Source organism: Psammomys obesus, unplaced genomic scaffold, assembly GCF_907164565.1.
Source record: "Psammomys obesus unplaced genomic scaffold, mPsaObe1.curated_primary_1811, whole genome shotgun sequence".
NCBI lineage: Eukaryota > Metazoa > Chordata > Mammalia > Rodentia > Muridae > Psammomys > Psammomys obesus.
In genome coordinates, this window is record NW_026596046.1 from 19,479,786 (window position 1) to 19,496,673 (window position 16,888).

Sequence of the window (16,888 nt, forward strand, 5' to 3'; positions counted from 1 at the left end):
AAAGAAAGAAAGAAAGAAAGAAAGAAAGAAAGAAAGAAAGAAAGAAAGGGGAAGAGAAAGGAAACATGACAGCTCCTAGGTATAGTGGAGGAGAAAGTTTAGTATAAACATGTGGGAGAGCACAGAGGCAGGGACATCTGGGAGAGTCCACAGTGGATATGACCTGAGCTGAGCCATGTAGGGAGAAGGGGAGGGGAAAGATGGGAATGAGGTGCAGCAGCCAGGAGGCCAAAAGAGAGTGAGTAGCCAAAATGGCTGGGTTATATATGAAAGAGCAGCCCAGCCCCCCTGGGCTAGAGAGTTCACAGTAGTGGGTAGAGTATGCAAGCCAGAAAGGCCATGTAACAGGTAGGGGCTGAGAGACTGCTGGGAGAACCTGGAGGCCAGGTCCACTTTGATATGTTAATTAGGCACCTCAGCCATTCGTCCCAGGTTTGAAACCTAATATTCTGGAGGCAGAGGCTGGTAGATCTCTGAGTAGGAGACCAGCCTTGTCTACAGAGTTCCAGGGCAGCCAGGGCTACACAGAGAAACCTTGTCTCCAAAAAAATCAAATAATAAAAAAAGAAAAATCTCTTAGCCAGATGTGATGGAGCACATCTGTAATCCCAGCACTCTGGGAGTCAGAGGCAGGCAGAACTCTGTGAGTTCAAGGCCAGCATGGTCTACAAAGTGAGTCCAGGGCAGCCAATGCTACACAGAGAAACCCTCTTCCAAAAATGTCCTGAACTTGCTCTGTAGACCAGGCTGGCCTTAAACTCACAGAGGTGCACCTGCCTCTGCCTCTCAGGGTGCTAGAATTACAGGTGTGCACCAAGATGCCCGCCCTTTACTAAATTTCTTATGCGTATTTTGAATTGCTTTCCCTAATCAACTTGATCATGTATACTTATTTTCAGAGGCATTATTGAGAGTTTTTGTTGTTTTATTTTGTTTTTAGAAACAGAGTTTCTCTGTGTAGCCTTGGCTGTCCTGGACTCACTTTGTAGACCAGCCTGCCCTTGAACTCACAGAGATCCACCTGCCTCTGCCTCCCCAAGTGCTGGTATTTCAGGCTTGCACCACCAAGCTTGACTGTTTTGAGCTTTTTGAAAAACAACAACATACATTTGAATTCTTTATCATTCACTTTGGTATCTCTGGAATCTGTTACTCTGGAGTTATGAAGTTTATGAAGTATCATGTTTCTTACTCTTTCATATTTATTGTGTTTTTATGTTGATACACATCTGTGGAGATGACTGCTTTCCCACATCCATGTGAAGGGGCTCCTCTCACTGATGCCTCTTAAGGTATGTCTGATCTCTCTGTGGCTTCTTCAGTTGGGATCAATGCATTTTAACATGATGCACGTTGTATTAAAAGCTGCATTCTCTGCATGCCTTGCAAGAGTATTGTGTGGCGGCTCAAGTAGGTGTGGGTAGGCAGCAGAGCATGTGTGTTCCTTAGTGGTCACAAAGGAGTGGAGCTGGGCATTTCCGGTCTCCACAACTCAAAGGCAGTTCTGATACTGGCTGCTCAAGAGGTAGTGAAGGGCTCCCAGCCTGCACTTCTCTGCTTAGATAGAGGTGCAGGCTCAGATGTGTCACGGGAGCTAATGCAGACCAGGAGCACAGATCCCTCTTTGGCACTCATGCCCAGCCTTCTCATCAACACCTGATCTGAGAAGGCACGGGTAAACCATTGCTGAGGACGAGCTGTGGTGTCCACGGCAGGTGTGTTACTTCTCACTGCTGTTACTGTAGAAACAATGGATTGCCCAGCAGTAGGCTGCCAGATGAGTATGACCCCTACCCTACTCCAGGCCCAGGCTGCACAGACTTGAGTCTAGACCATCAGACATATGCTGTGTGGCATTCTGGTCAACAATGGATCACGTGTGCAAATGTAGTTGCAGAAGCTTACATGTCACCAATGACACATAGTTAGAGGACCCACAACGACAGGATGCCCTATGTTGCAATTTTCAGAAAATAACGGTCAGTGAGCCAGGCATAACTGCAATTACTAAGGGTGTCATTGGGATGAGTCCAAATCCAGTGTAACGGCTGCTTTCAGGAAACAGAGAGATTTATACATAGAGACAGACACACAGGCGACACCAAGGGAACATGAAGGCGGAGACCTGCAAACAGGCTAGCCTGTAAGATTACCAGCAGACTACCAGAAGCCTGGAAAGAGGCATGAAAGAATCAATCCTGTGGGTACTTGGACCTCAGACTTTAAGCCCTTAAAACCGAGATCATAAATCCCTGTGATTGAAGCCATTCAGTCGGTAATACCTTTTGAGAGCAGCTCTACCAAGCCTTTCAGCATTCACCAGGGCTGGGGTGTCTCTCCAACACTGTTGAAGGCATCAGCTGGTAAATCAAAACAAGGAAGACAGAAGGTGAAACAGTAAATGCTGTGGTCTCGGCCCCGGAGCTTGCAGTCTGGAGCTATAGCACGTCTTCATGGAGGAAGAAGGCCAGAGGAGAGATGCAAACACTGTGAACTCTGCCCGACCTCCAAGGGTTTCTTCATGAGAGAGTAACTTCTCCGGATTTATAAGAACTTCTTTCTTTGTAGGCATTTTCTCCTCGATACTGAAGCCCAGAGTGGTCAGTCTAGATGATTAATTTCTTTAAATATTTAGTCCTAAAAGCTAAGATGATTATAATTACAAATACTACTAATTTGTATGTGCTGTGCGCTATAGTAACTGATTCATTTTACACATGGGAAGACTGAGAAATGGATAACATTACTAGTTCAAGGTCGCAAAGCCAAGTCTGCTTGGTTTCCAGTGTCTGCTTGCTAATGACGATCCTGGCATGGTTAGCTCAACCCACTGCACACAAGACACAGGCTAAGTCAGCGGATGTTCCATTCTCTCAGACAGGAATCCTTACCTTGAAGGCAAAGGAGGAGCTAATCTGAGTCCAGGACAGGAGAGGGACCTGGATGTTGGACCTTGAGGGGTTAGAGATTCCAGTAATCAAGATAAATATCCAGGCACAGAAGCTCATACCTGTAACCCCATCACTCAGGAAGGCCAGCCTGTATAAATCATGAATTTCAGGCTAGCCAGGCTTACATGCTAGATTCAGTCTCAAAAAGAGAAACAATATTTTCACACATTTTAAAAATTAAAATTAATGTAAAACAACCTATGATGAACAAAGCAATATAATTTTAAGTAAATGTCAATGCTGTTCAGGGATATACTGAAGACCAAGGCAAAAGAAAACTATATGGCCCTGTGTTTCATGGCAGTAAACTCACCAGTCTTTCTTTGTAAGATCTGTGAGTGCCTGTGCACGTGTGTGTGTGTGTGCACGCACTTGTGCATGTGTGTAGGTTTGCCCGTGTGTGTGTGTGTGTGTGTGTGTGTGTGTGTGTGTGTGTGTGTATGTGCGTAGGGTTTATACTCAGGCTCGTGCCCTGGTGCGCACTTGTGAAGGCCAGAGGTTGAAGTCAGGCGTCTTCTTCCATCACACTGTACAAGATCAACTTATTTCATTTTTAGTGGTTTGTGATCTTTTTCTTTTTCTTTTTTTTGACCATGTGATGCTCCTAAACAGTTTCTATTTCAAATTATAAATACTTTTTATGTAAACAATACAGGCAAAACATTGTGAGACCAGACATTTATTTAGGTGCACACCTGTAATGCCAGCACCTGGGAAGCAGAATGGTCTTCATTGGAAACCGTCCTGGTCTACATGGCAAGAGCCTGTCTCAGAAACAAACCAACATAGGCTGGGGAGATGTTTTTGTTCTTTTTTTTAGGGTGAACCAATGAGGACAAATGAATAAGCAATCAGCGTATTAACTAAGGCAGTGGCAGGAAGAAGAGAAAAGAACATGAGAGACTGAGGTGACAGATATCCAAGAATCCCTTTATGTGGGTTATCCTGAGACATCCTCAATCTTTCTTCTAACCTGAGCAGACTAGGAATTAAGGTTCCTTCTCTCCTTGTCTTTGATTTATAGCCTATCCGCTTACAAACAACATCACTTATACTCTTTCAAAGTCCTAGAAGAGCGATTTGTTTGAGATGCCCCGACAGCTGAACTTGATACAAAGTGCTCGGAGAAAGCAGAATATATATCTCATGAGGTTTTACCACTGTTGGGTGGCAGGCTCTTCACCTCTGCCCAGGGCCATTCTGAGACAAGACACAAACATCTGCACCTGCGGCTTCTTTGCAGGATCCCAGTCCCAGCATCTCAAACTCCCTGGGGTCTTCACTGCAACTTAGGGTTCATCCTCACAGCTTCGTGTGATGGCCTCTTGCAGCCTTCTTGTAGAGACTCTGACCCTGCCACACCCTGCCTGGTCTTAGCAGCTGTTTGGAACCTTGGCAGAAGCCTCCATGACTCCACAACTCTGGCATGTTGCACATCTGCTAATCCAGCATCTTGAGGGTGACAAATTCGGTACCAGCTCAAGATGTATTGGTTTTTGTTTGTTTGTTTTTGTTTTTACCACAGCTGCCATTGCTTCTGTGCACCTTAGAGGATCAGCTAGGAAACGCTCTTCTATGAGCTATTTTAAACGTTCATTCTTTGACAGTTTCATGCATATATGTAATATAATCAGCTCACAGGCATCACCCTCTCCCATGGACCTCCTTCCCACCCACCCCCAGTTTCCCCAACTCCTGCCACTAAGTCCTCTTCCCATGTTTCTTTGTGTTTTCAAAGCAGTTGTTTTTAAATCAGAGAATCCTTTCCTTGACAATTTCAATTTGGTCTCCAAACTTTTCCACCTTACTTCAGAACCCTGAAAACCACATGGTCAGATTCACCACAGCGGTGACCTATCTTCTTTATACCAACTTTCTGTAGTCGTTACTTCTCCATTGTTGTTTTGACAATATACCTAACAGAAGCAACTTCCGGTGAACAAAGTAGCTCGTGATTTAGTGGGAAAGCAATGGAGTGTGGAGGACTTTATGTATTGTTTGTTTGTTTTTATACCAAGTCTCACTATGTAGACCAGGTTGGGTCCAAACTCATGACCTATCTGCCTCATCCTCCCTGGAAGTACCTGCATAGCCATGAACAGCCTTTTGGTTGTTTTTCAATTGTTTTTTCTCTTTGGCTGGTTCTGAAAATTTTGACAATACTATGACTTGACATATGGTATAATTTTCTCTCTGTTTCTTGGTGTCTATTAATCTTTCTTCTGTGGACTTATAGTATTTATTGACTCTTGATTCAATCTCCAACATGACACAAAGACAAAATAAAAATTTTTGATCAGAGAAACATAATAATTCAACAGAATAAAAACAAGCTGGGGAAAATATTTGAAAAGACAGGTCTGATGACTGAGTGTTACCCAAAATATGCAAAGAAATCCTAAAACCTGGTGATGAGAATTCAGTTTTTTTTTTTTTTAAAAAAATGGACCAGGGAGATGAAGAGAGTGCTTATCAGTTAAGAGCAGTGGTGGCTTTTTCAGAGGACCCTGGTTCATTTCCCAGCATGCACATGGCAGCTCTCAACTGTCTGTAACTCCTGTTCCAGGACCTCTAACACCCTCACACAGACATATATGCAAGCAAAACACCAATGCATATAAAATAAAAAATAAAAACATCACTTGGGAAGATATACATATACATAAAACACATGAAGAGATGGTCACAAAATAAATCAAAGAAATGCAAACAAAGTGACAGCAGAGAAATTGCTGCACACTTACTGGGACGGCCCAGTCCTGGAACACAACACCACATGTTGGTGAGCATTTGAATCAACAGGCGGTCTCATTAGCTGCTGGCAGGAATTCAAAATTATCCAATTCAAAAAAATAGTTTCTTATCACATGACCTGGCAATCTTCTTCCTTAGTATTGACCTAGAGGAGCTGAAAACTGTCCACACAAAAATCTTAAAAATTGATGTTGTCTTAGGTATTTTTATTACTGCTTTGATAAGAACACATGATCAAGGCATTTAATTTGGGGCTCACAGTTCTAGAGGTTATTAGAGTTCATGGTCATCATGGCAAGGGGCGTGGCTACAGACAAGTGGACACGGTGCTGAGAACTTATTTCGGATTCACAAAAAAGAGGCAGGGAGTGCTAACTGGGAATGGGATGGGTTTTTGAAACCTCAAAGTCCACCACCAGTGGTACAACTCTTCCTACAAGGCCACACCTCCTAATCCTTCCCAAACAGTTCCACTAACTAGGACCAAGCATTCAAATACACAAGCCCATGGGGGGAGGGAGGGCATTCTCATAACCATTACAGTTGTTTATAGTAGCTTTCATCATAAGTGTGAAAGCTTAGATGCAACCAAGGAATAAATTGCAATACACTTATACAATGAAGTGCAATGCTAAAACTATTTTCAGTTCATACACCATGAAGCCAAAAAACAAAACAAGACAGGAAACAAACACATACTAAGTAAAAGAAGGTACTATGAAAAGGCTACAGTGATATATGATTCTAAATGCATAACATTCTGGAAAACACAAAACTATGCAAAGGGTGAAAGTATCATTGGTTGGGGAAAGGGACGAGAAAATGGGTACAGCACAAGAACATCTTGAACAGAAATAACCATTTGTAAGCTTCTATAACAGTGGATACATGCCATTATATGTTTATCTAAACCCACAGAATGTACAAGAGAAAAAGTAGATGCCATGGGTAGTGGTGCGCTCTGGGTGATAATGTTGTGCCAAGATGGATTGGTCAATTACAACAGACCCTGTGGAGGGCCATGATGGCAAAAGTGATGCCTATGGAACAGAGGGTACACTGGATGTCTCTGTACCCCCCTCTCGGTGAAGTTTAAATGTTAAATGTGCTCTACATTTGTCTTTAAAAAAATCTGATTATCAGCCGGGTGGTGGTGGTACACGCCTTTAATCCCAGCATTTAGGACGCAAGACAGCCAGATCTCTGTGAGTTCGAGGCCAACCTGATCTACATAGGGAATTCCAGGACAACCAGGGCTATGTACAGAGAGAGACCTGTCTCAAAAAAAAAGAAAGAAAGAAAGGAAGGAAGGAAGAAAGGAAGGAGGGAGGGAGGGAGGGAGGGAGGGAGGGAGGAAGGAAGGAAGGAAGGAAGGAAGGAAGAAAGGAAAGAAAGAGGGAGGGAGGGAGGGAGGGAGGAAGGAAGGAAGGAAGGAAGGAAGGAAGGAAGGAAGGAAGGAAGGAAAAATTCAAATATAGCAGAAAGTTTAAATTCCCAAGCTGCTACCTTTGTTTTGGAGACAGGGTTTCTCTGTGTAGCCTTGCCTATCCTGGAATCACTTTGTAGACCAGGCTCTTCTCAAACTCACAGAGATCTGCCTGCCTCTGCCTCCTGAGTGCTGGGATCACAGGCAAGCGCCACTGTGCCTGGCTTTCCAAGCTGCTTCTTTTCAACTGGGGCCAGAGGGGCGGTTTAATGAGTTGAGACATTTGTCGCCAAGCCTGATGACCTAGTTCCCAGGACCCATATGATAGACAGAGAACGGAATAATGTCTATGAAATTGATTTATAAAAAAAGAAAAGCAAAGTGTGTAAGATCACATAGAGAGAGTAAACAGTCCTGTGCAGAATTCTGCTTGGTTTTTGAGGCAACATCTTTGCCTCCCGCTTCACCCTCTGGAATAGCTGGCTAACAACTCAAAAACCCATTATAAATGGATGATTTCCAAGCAAAATACAATTTATCAGAATCCCAGAGAAGTGAGAGGTTGAAACACTCTCGTGTACCAATTAAGTATCAAAACGGTTTCACACTGAGTTTATTCAAATTTAAAAGACATAACTCTAAAATTTCTTACTTTTGTTTTTCAGACCATAGAACAATATGAAAATGCTTCCTGTTTACTGCTCTAAAGGCAGTGGGACTTGAGAGTAAAGCCTAAAATTGAAGCAGACCAAAGCCTCATGCAACAGCCAACTTTATTCAGAGCATTAGACCATTTCTATTTTGTGGGTCAAAAAGAATCATAAGAGAAGGTGTTCAGTCACAAAGATGGCCCACATGTGGCACATGAATATCAAACAATGGCTGCCATAAACTCACTCCGAGCCTAACCACCACACCTGGGAAAAACACAAACACAATCTAAGAACAATTCCATGTTGTTGAAGAAACTGATGTCATAAGACTTTTGTCTTGTTTTCTTTCTTTTTTTTTCCTTCCTTCCTTTCCCTTTTGGTTTTTCTACACATGGTTTCTCTGTATAGCCCTGGCTGTCCTGGACTCACTCTGTAGACCAGGCTGTCCTCAAACTCACAGAGATCCACCTGCTTCTCCCTCCCAGACTGCTGGAGCTACCATGCCCAGCCTGTCTTGTTTTCTTACAAGCACTCAGAATTCTCACACAACTCTGTTCTTGGGCTGTATTCTAACACTCCCCAGTTTAAGGAATCCAATATCTCTTTAAATACCAGCATTTAATATAGTAGAGCCATGGGCATGTGTATCAATCTCACTCATAGCGGATTCTAAATATCAATATATGGAACCTAACAGTGTCCCGAAAGAACAACAAACTTTGACCTAAAAATTATTTGTAAAGACTTTTAGAATTTTAATAAAAATGCTTCATTAATTTGCAATAAAATGTTATCTTTAAAATACTGAAAAGACAAAATCTCCACCTACTCAATTACTTTTAACAATATTTATATTTGTCTTAGATCTCATACACCTGTTCAGTGTATTCACAGGTATTTTATATTGGCATCTTTAGATAGATTTCTTTTTAAATTAAAAAAGTGTGTGTGTGTGTGTGTGTGTGTGCACGCGTGCGTGTGTGTACGTGCATGTGGCTATCAGAGGACAACTTGGCAGGCATCAGTCCTCTCCTTCCGACACCTGAGTTCCAGAGACTGAACTCATATCATCAAGAGTGGTGTGCCAGTGCCTTTAGCTGCTGAGTCATCTCGCTGACCTCACACTTTGTTACTGGTATATAACAAGTTTTAACAATTAGCCTACGCAATTAAGCTTTGAACCTATGAAGAATTAACCTTTGCTAAAAGTTCTAATTATTTAGAAGAGCCGGTGTGTGCCTATACCAGGGTGAGAAAAGCACAGGCCATGCCCTGTGAACACGCATGTTCTCACTCTGCAGCCCTGGCTCTCTGTCCTTCCTTTCCCCTCAGTCTTCTCAAACTGTGTAGCTCTGGCTGGACTGGAACTCTACAGTCTGGCATTGATCTCACAGAGATCCGACTCTACTTCCTGAGGGCTGGTATTAAAGCAGTATGCTACCATGCCCAGACAGTTACATCTTAAACGACTAAGAAAAGCTGAGTCGGTTTGGCCCAAACTGATAACAAATTAACATTTTTGCTTCTGAGTTTGTATATTGAATCCAAACACCTTGGATTGCATGTAAGAACCTATCTTTAAACCTACCTTCATGGACCAATTCTCTTTTTCTTGTTTTGTTCTTTTTGCTTCAGATTCTGGCCCCCTACTTCTAGGAGTCAAAGGAATTCTGAAGTCACTGTTCTTCAACTATTTGTGGTCAGCTTTTGGTTTTGCACATTCCTGGAGAATTGACAGCTTACTGGGACGGCTACTTTTCCCTGCAACCTCCCTTGGAAATAAGGTCTCGCGTGCACCGCACATGCATTAGACTTGAACGAGCTGGGCCTTTTAACGCAATAGGGCAGAATGTCCTTATAAGACACAGAAACAGGCAGTACAGCGTTTGACAACAGAGAGGAGCAACGCTGTTCCAAGACAAAGCACACACACGATTTCTAGAGATCACCGAACACTAGGAAAAGGCAAAATATCTACTCAAAACGACAGAGGAAGGCTGATGCTACCAAGACGCAAATACCAAACAAGTCTGCTGTTTGAGTCTTTCAGCATTTGAGGCCTATTTAGGGCTGCCCCCAGGAAACTAATCCAAAAGTGCCACATCCCTGACCAAGGCCAGGATGTTCTCCATCCGTCCCCCGGCGAAGATGCTCGGGCTTGGAGCCAGGGGAAGTACAGACGGCTACTGAGGTGCAGTGCTGACAGTGCTCGACAAGCAGGGTGGCAACACTGAACAACACTAAGGAGCTTAACAGCCAAAGCTGGGCGGCACAAGGCCACAGAGGAGGGTCGCCGGGGCGGGGGCAGACTTCAGTCCCCGGGATGACGCCTGTTTGGGGAGCAGAGAACAGCACACTCAGGCCGTGGAACAGCCCTCCACACCCAACCAGAAACCTCAAGCCGGTTCCTGAGTGTCCAGGTCGCCAAGCAGCCAGCCGGTGATTGGCTCTGAGAACGCGCACAGGGACCCGACAAGCTCTGCTGCGCCGCGCTGCTGCCTGAGGCGGGACTTCCTTCCTGCGGCCCAGAAACCGGAAGTGGAGTAGTTTTCCACCGGAAGGAGAGAGAAATTGCGACTCGGAGCCTGACACCTGCTGCTAGCCCGTTTTGTCCCGCGAAGTTGGGCCAGACTCTGGCCCACCTGGTGTGGTTGGCGACAGTCGTGTCCAGGTAGGTGGGCTGACGTGGCAGGCGTCCCAGGAGTGGGGGTCGAAGAGATGGGTAGGAAGAGTAGAAGCTGCGCTTTCTCTGCGCTTGATTTTCTCCGTCTCTTTTGAAAGAAGGTTGGTAGCCCAGGGAGCTGCAGTGATAGGTAGATGTAGAAGAAGAAATACGCGCTCACACAGACTAAAATTTAATTAAGCACACACGTGCATATGTACGTACATACGTGCATACATACATACATACATGCACATTCGCATTCACAGAGCTGATGAATATCGACTCTGCAAATCCACGCCTTCCGAATCATGGCTGCTGCTTGGAGGAATCAGTCACCTGTTGCAGAAATCTTAGCGCGTGCTAAAATTTAGCGAGTTCCAGGACAGCCAAGGCTACACGAAAAAGCAAACAAACAAATAAAATAATAAATAGAAAAAAGAAATGGAACAAAGCCGTCTTGATGATACGTCTTATTTCAGCTACAACTGAAGGTGAAGGGCGTCAAGGAGACTGCTGGAAAGTCGCATGGTTTGTTAAGGACGCATTCATCACTAAAACCTCATTTCATTTCCAGCGCAGAATTTTTGTCCAAAGGAGGCTATGTAAATTGGTTTGTGGTGTTGTGGGTGGGTGAGTCGGAGGCTGGAGCCTTGAAGGAGTGAAGAGGGCGGTGAGGTGCATTTAGATACCAGTTTGATGGCTTAGTAGTTAAGAGCTTTTGTGGCTCTTGCTGAATTTGATTCCCAGCACCCACATCATGTTGCCTACAATCGCCAATACCTCAGGATCCAAGCGGTCCAACACAGGCTTCTGGTCTCCGAGGGCATCACAAACATATGTCATCCACTCACATACGTACACACACACACACACACACACACAGTATGAAATAATGTCAAAATAAATTATAAAAATGTTTAGATAAGGTGTGAAAAGAAAAGCCATTCGTCAGCCATTTTGATACTCAATCTGTGGATCACAACCTCTTTGGGGGTCAAATGACCCTTTCATAGGGGCCGCTGAGGGGCCATTGGAAAATACAGGTATTTATAGTAAGATTCATAACAGTAGCAAAATTAAAGTTATGAAATAGCAACAAAAATAATTTTGTGGTTGGGGAGTCACCGCAGCATGAGAGTTTTAAACGGTTGAAGCATTAGGAAGGCTGAGAAGCACTGGTCTGCATGGAGACTAGTTTGTCATGTCTGTCATTTCCAGTATACTGTGTAGGAACAGAATGTGAAGGTGGGGATTTTCCTTACCTGTTACCTGCTGTTGAACAGAAAATCCTGAAGATGATTAAATAAGATCTGGGCGCCCCCTGGAAGGCTTGTAGCTGGATACTTATTTGAGCTTTCACTGTGGGTTTGTTGCAACAACCTATAGAAATTTACCCTAAACTTTTATTTATTTATCTATCTATCTATCTATTTAGTGTGTGTGTGTGTGTGTGTGTGTGTGTGTGTGTGTGTGTGTGAGTGTGTGTGACTAGCTTCCTTTATGTAGCCTTGGCTGTCTTAGAAGTCGCTCTGTAGACTGGCTTGGCTGGCTTTGAACTCAGATCCACCTGCCTCTGCCTCCCAGTGCTGTTCCTCTATAGACTGTTTATGAAAACTTCACTATAAAGAATTTGTAACTTGCCTACAGATCCAGAAGAGAATGCTGTGGAGTGCACACATCAAACCTCTGTCTTTATGTTGACATTTGTTACTTGTTCAGTTTTAAGTGTAACCTGCATTATTGCTGTCATCTTTCTTATATTAAAATGGAAACGTGTAGGGTAGTAAAAACTGTGAAGAAAGGGAGTGTAAAAGGTCCAAAAAATTAACTGTATATTGCCAAACACAGAAGCATATTAGCATCATGTACAGGAAACCATAGTAATAAGGAGCCCATTCAGTTAGGTGTTCACTGTGGGGGATCCATAAGTACTACACATGAACACATTTCAAAAGTTTTGGGCTCAAGATACCCTGAAAATATTGAGAGCTCAAAACATTTGTAGGCTATTAGTATCTGTGTATTAGAAAGTGAAAGCTAGCCAGTCGATGGTAGCGCATGCCTTTAATCCTAGCACTCCCGAGGCAGCGGCAGGATCATCTCTGCTGTTTGTGAGAGTACAACAGGGAAGGACAAATCATGTCAGTGTTATGATGAAAAGTCTTTTGTACTTATTAACCTTGAAGGCTTTCAGAGGCCCCCGTAGGAAACATATTTTAATCATTTTCAGTCGTGATATACGCCTGAACTCCCAGCACTCAGGGAGGCAGAGGCAGGCAGATCTCTGAGTTTGAGGCCAGCCTAGTCTACAAAGCAAGTCCAGGACAGCCGAGGCTACACAGAGAAACCTTGTCTTCAAAAAAACACAACAAAAACTGAGAGAGATGTAATGTTTACATTTGGTCCTTTAGAGAGAAGGACTGTAACTAAGAACTAAGTTGCTTTAATTGTTGTTTCATGTCACTTCATGAGGAAGTCTATAAAATGTTTAAAGACACTTCACATTTAAGAAGGAATCAGGAAGTAGCTGTAGCCTTTACAAGTATGTTATTACCTTTCACGACTGAAAATGATTAAAATATGTTTCCTGCAGGAGCCTTTGAAAGCCTTCCAAGGTTAATAAGGACAAAACACTTTTCATCATAACACTGATTACAGGGTATAAGTTCCTCTACAGAAATCTTAGCTTATAAACTATGGGCGTCTCTGCAAACACCACGGCCAGCAGTGTCGATCCACGTGAGGCAGGACGGAAGTCTGGTTCAACGTGACTTAGTAGCCAGCATCAGTTCAAACTTCTAGAATCTGACCTGGGTGGTTTTTTTAGGCATATTTAAGGTAAAGTTTCCTGTGTATCACAATTGCATGTGCCCAATAAAGCATAATTACATTGAAGCTCTTTACAAAGTACGTGTCACCTCCTCCATAAAGATGGATTTTATATAGTTCTACATGTGTTATTCTAAGGGCCTTGGAGAGGAACTGGTATGGTCTCAGTCACACAGGTAGTGCAAAGGTCACTAGGCTATTAACCATCTCCTTCCTGTTTTCGAGGGGTGAGGGGCAGGTGTGGCTTGGCCCTGAGATAGCACAGAGGTCACCGAGGCTGTTAAGCAGCTCTGGTCCTGTTACTGGTCCTGATGGAGCCCCTTGGCATACAAACAGAACAGAGGTCACCAGGCTAGCACATCCATTCCCAGCCTTCTGGGCAATAAACAGGTTATACATCTCTTCCTTTTGACAATGCAGCATGATTAACATCTGGTTGCCTTAGTTCTTATATGTGAGCACAAGGACTTTGTGTCTGATACAATAAACCTATAGGTAGCCATATTGTTGTGTTGTACCTTGTGGTGGTTTGAATAGGTATGGCCCTCATAGACAGTTTGAATGTTTGGCCCATAGGAGTGGCACTATTTGGGGGTGTGGCTTTGTTGGATGAAGTGTGTCACTGTGGAGGTAGGCTTTGAGGTCTCCTGTGCTCAGCTACGCCCAGTGTGTGGCACAGTCTCCTGCTGCTGCCTGCAAGTCAAGATGTACGGCTCTCAGCTCCCCTGGGACCTTGTCTGCCTGCACACTGCCATGCTTCCTGCCATGATGATAATGGATTAAACCTCTGGAACTGTAAGCCAGCCCCAATTAAGTGTTTCCTTTTTATAAGAGTTGCAGTGGTCATATTGTCTCTTCACAGCAATAGAACACTAACTAAGACACGCTTAAATTTCCAGCTAGAGAGTTAAGCTTAGTGGGTGAGGAGGCAACTTACACATACTAGTCTGGACCAGGGATTGTGAACCAAATTTATGATTCAGAGCATTTAAAAGCACAGCATGGATGTTTGGGCTTTCTTTTTTATAATTTATTTTATTTTTTTATATTAATCACAGGTTATTATTCACTTTGCATCCCCGCCGTAGCCCCTTCCTCCCTCCCTTCCAGCCCCGCCCTCTGCGCTTTCTTTGGAATAGTCAACACTATACCAGGTATGAGATGTGAGCGTCAGAGTTTGTTGTGGTAACTGGGAGCACATCCAACACCACCCTGGGTTCCGCTGCCCTTCCTGTCTGCACAGATCAGAAGTCACCACAGTTACAGATGGGACTACGCCAGGCCCCTGGGTGTATTTGGACAGAAGAGGATTACTGGCCCATGTTTTTAACCTCATCTCACAGCCCCGAAGAGCATACATTGACAGCCGCCTTGATTTCTAATGACGATTTGTGGGATCATTGATGTCCCGTTTCTCTCTTCAGGTACACAAGTTCCCTGAAAGCAGAGCCGGTGTTCCCACGCTCTGATCGTTCAGAGATCATGCAGCCGCAGCCACGCCTTTAATGTGTGGAATTCAAGTGGCGCAGACACAGGCCAGTGGGCGCAATCTCAACACCCGAGTTTTCTGTAAACGGTGAGTGTGTAGTATGAAACTCTCCTCGAGAGCAATGGGAATTAGGCACTGCTTCTCAGAGGTGATTTTGAGCCACACAGGCATTGGGAGGACAGAGGAGGCGCCTCCCACTAGGTGTTAGGAATCTGGGGCTGGTTCAGAAAGTGTGAGTGGTAAAAAGACACTGTTGAGTAGCTTACGCCTTCTTCCAGAGCGCCGTCCTGCTTTCCACTTCTTGTTTCTCACCTCTTGCTGCTTCTCTCCCCTTCAGATTAATGTTTTCCATGTGGAAGGAAATAGTAGGTGGCAGATGACGGGCGGGCTTGGGAGAAGTCAGTGTATACCTGACAGTCCATGTCTAAGAAGTGTGTTGTTCTATTAGAGTACTCATCTGGGAAACTCAAGTTTTGTTAGCTGCGTGTGTTCCCAGTGTCTGTATTGCACTCCTGTCTCCAGTCCACTGTTTAAATCTCTTAATCCCCTTCAAGGAAAAGATCCAAATGTAGAATCAGGAATGAGGCAGATTTGGGTCCAAGTTCACATACTATGGGAGTGTTTTGGCTGAGTAACTGCATGTTCTTGAATCAGGTCTAACCAGTTTAACTCTAAAAATGCAAGTAAATGATGGTTTAATTCTGCCAAATATGAGTAAGTGAAAAATACCAGGGAAACCAGGTTCTGCCAGAGTCTGAGAAAAGGAAGAGAAGTGAGTCCGACAGTGAGTGCAGCCTCATTTGTTTCCAGGATTGGCATCAGCAGAACACGCAAACAGTGATGTGGAGGGACATGGTGAGCTTGGCAAGAGCCATGCGGCAACAGCTCTCTCAAGTGGCAGCAGGGCCGAGCCACAGGTACAGTCCTTGCTGTGGCGGATGCTGACAGGCGAACCACTGCCATGCATTTAGCTCTGTTAACCACTGGCACCGAGGGAGAGCGTGTCTACAGTGTTCAGATCTCTTAAATTACCTTTTTCTTAACATCCAGGCATTTTAAGAACAGTGGTTTCAGACCACGGTTTCATTTTGTAGTCCAGACTAGCCTTAGACTTGTGGCTACCCTCCTGCTTTGCCTCCTGCTAACAGCTGAGGTGACAGAGTTGAGCCACCATGCCTGACTTTTAGTTTAATTTCTTCAGATAGGGTCTTACGTAGCCCAGGCTGGCTTCAAACTTACTGTGTAGCTGAGGATGACCTTGAACTCTTGATCCTCCTGCTTCTACCTTCTAAATTGTGGGATTACAGACATTTAAAGAAAAATAATGTTTTACATGGTGGATTCAGTCATATTCTTCTGGAGACTTAAGAAAATAGAGTCCTTGAAGTCAAGCCGACTCTGCTTTTAGCCTCCTAAATGAAAAGGTAGATAGAACAGGTCTTGTTTGTAAATAAATTCAAGACCTACTTATCTACCAACAGCCATTATCTGCTTTCCACTGTCTTACAACAGGAAATAGTGAACGGATATGTGAGAGCCCTGGGGAAAGCCAGAGTGGACAGTCTCACTCTGTTAGTGACAGGAAGGTGCCTGGACATGGGACAGGGGTTTTTAGAAAATTGAGACATTTCTTACAGTGCAGGTTTTGAGAATCCAGAAAGTGTGTCATTTACAGAATGCCATATCTCCGTAAACTATGCTGTGTACAGCTTCCGGTGAGTGAGTAATGTAGGGTGGCAACTATACCAGCCTTGAGGGCAAGAGGCCGAGAATGCCCAGCTGCCCATAAGCTTCTTCTGTTTTGTACTGAAGGCCGAGTACAGGCTTCACAAATATTTAATTGCATGTGTACGAGTGATTACTATCATTTGGACCAGCAGGGAACAGATTATTTTTACTTTTTGTGTGTGTGTGGCAAAGACTGAAGAGGGGGTTTATGTGCTGTGGTACACACATGAAGTTCAAAGGACAACTTGCAGCGTCTCTCCCTCTATCACATGGGTTCTGGAGATTGAACTCGGGTTTGACAACATGTACCCTTACCTGCTGAGCCAACTCACCAGCCCCAGGAGCCACTTTTTTTCTTTCTTTTTTTTTTTTTTTTTTTTTTTTTTTTTTTTT

General features: G+C 44.0%; 1 long non-coding RNA gene and 1 other non-coding gene across 4 annotated transcripts in view; both read left to right on the forward strand.

The window, feature by feature from the left end:
• The first annotated feature begins 10,201 nt into the window (after positions 1-10,201).
• Positions 10,202-16,888, forward strand: part of LOC129688558 (uncharacterized) — a 7,664-nt gene continuing 977 nt past the window's right edge. The window contains exons 1-4 of one of the 3 annotated variants that reach the window (XR_008721966.1): positions 10,204-10,455; positions 14,337-14,432; positions 14,703-14,854; positions 15,578-15,684. This is a non-coding gene — a long non-coding RNA (uncharacterized LOC129688558). Of the gene's footprint in view, positions 10,456-14,336; positions 14,855-15,577; positions 15,685-16,888 lie in introns of all 3 variants that reach the window. The other 2 variants (XR_008721964.1, XR_008721965.1) reach the window with 2 other exon arrangements.
• LOC129688774 (small Cajal body-specific RNA 15) lies at positions 16,124-16,250 on the forward strand. Its single transcript, XR_008721994.1, has one exon. It is a non-coding gene; the product is annotated as a small Cajal body-specific RNA 15 (non-coding RNA).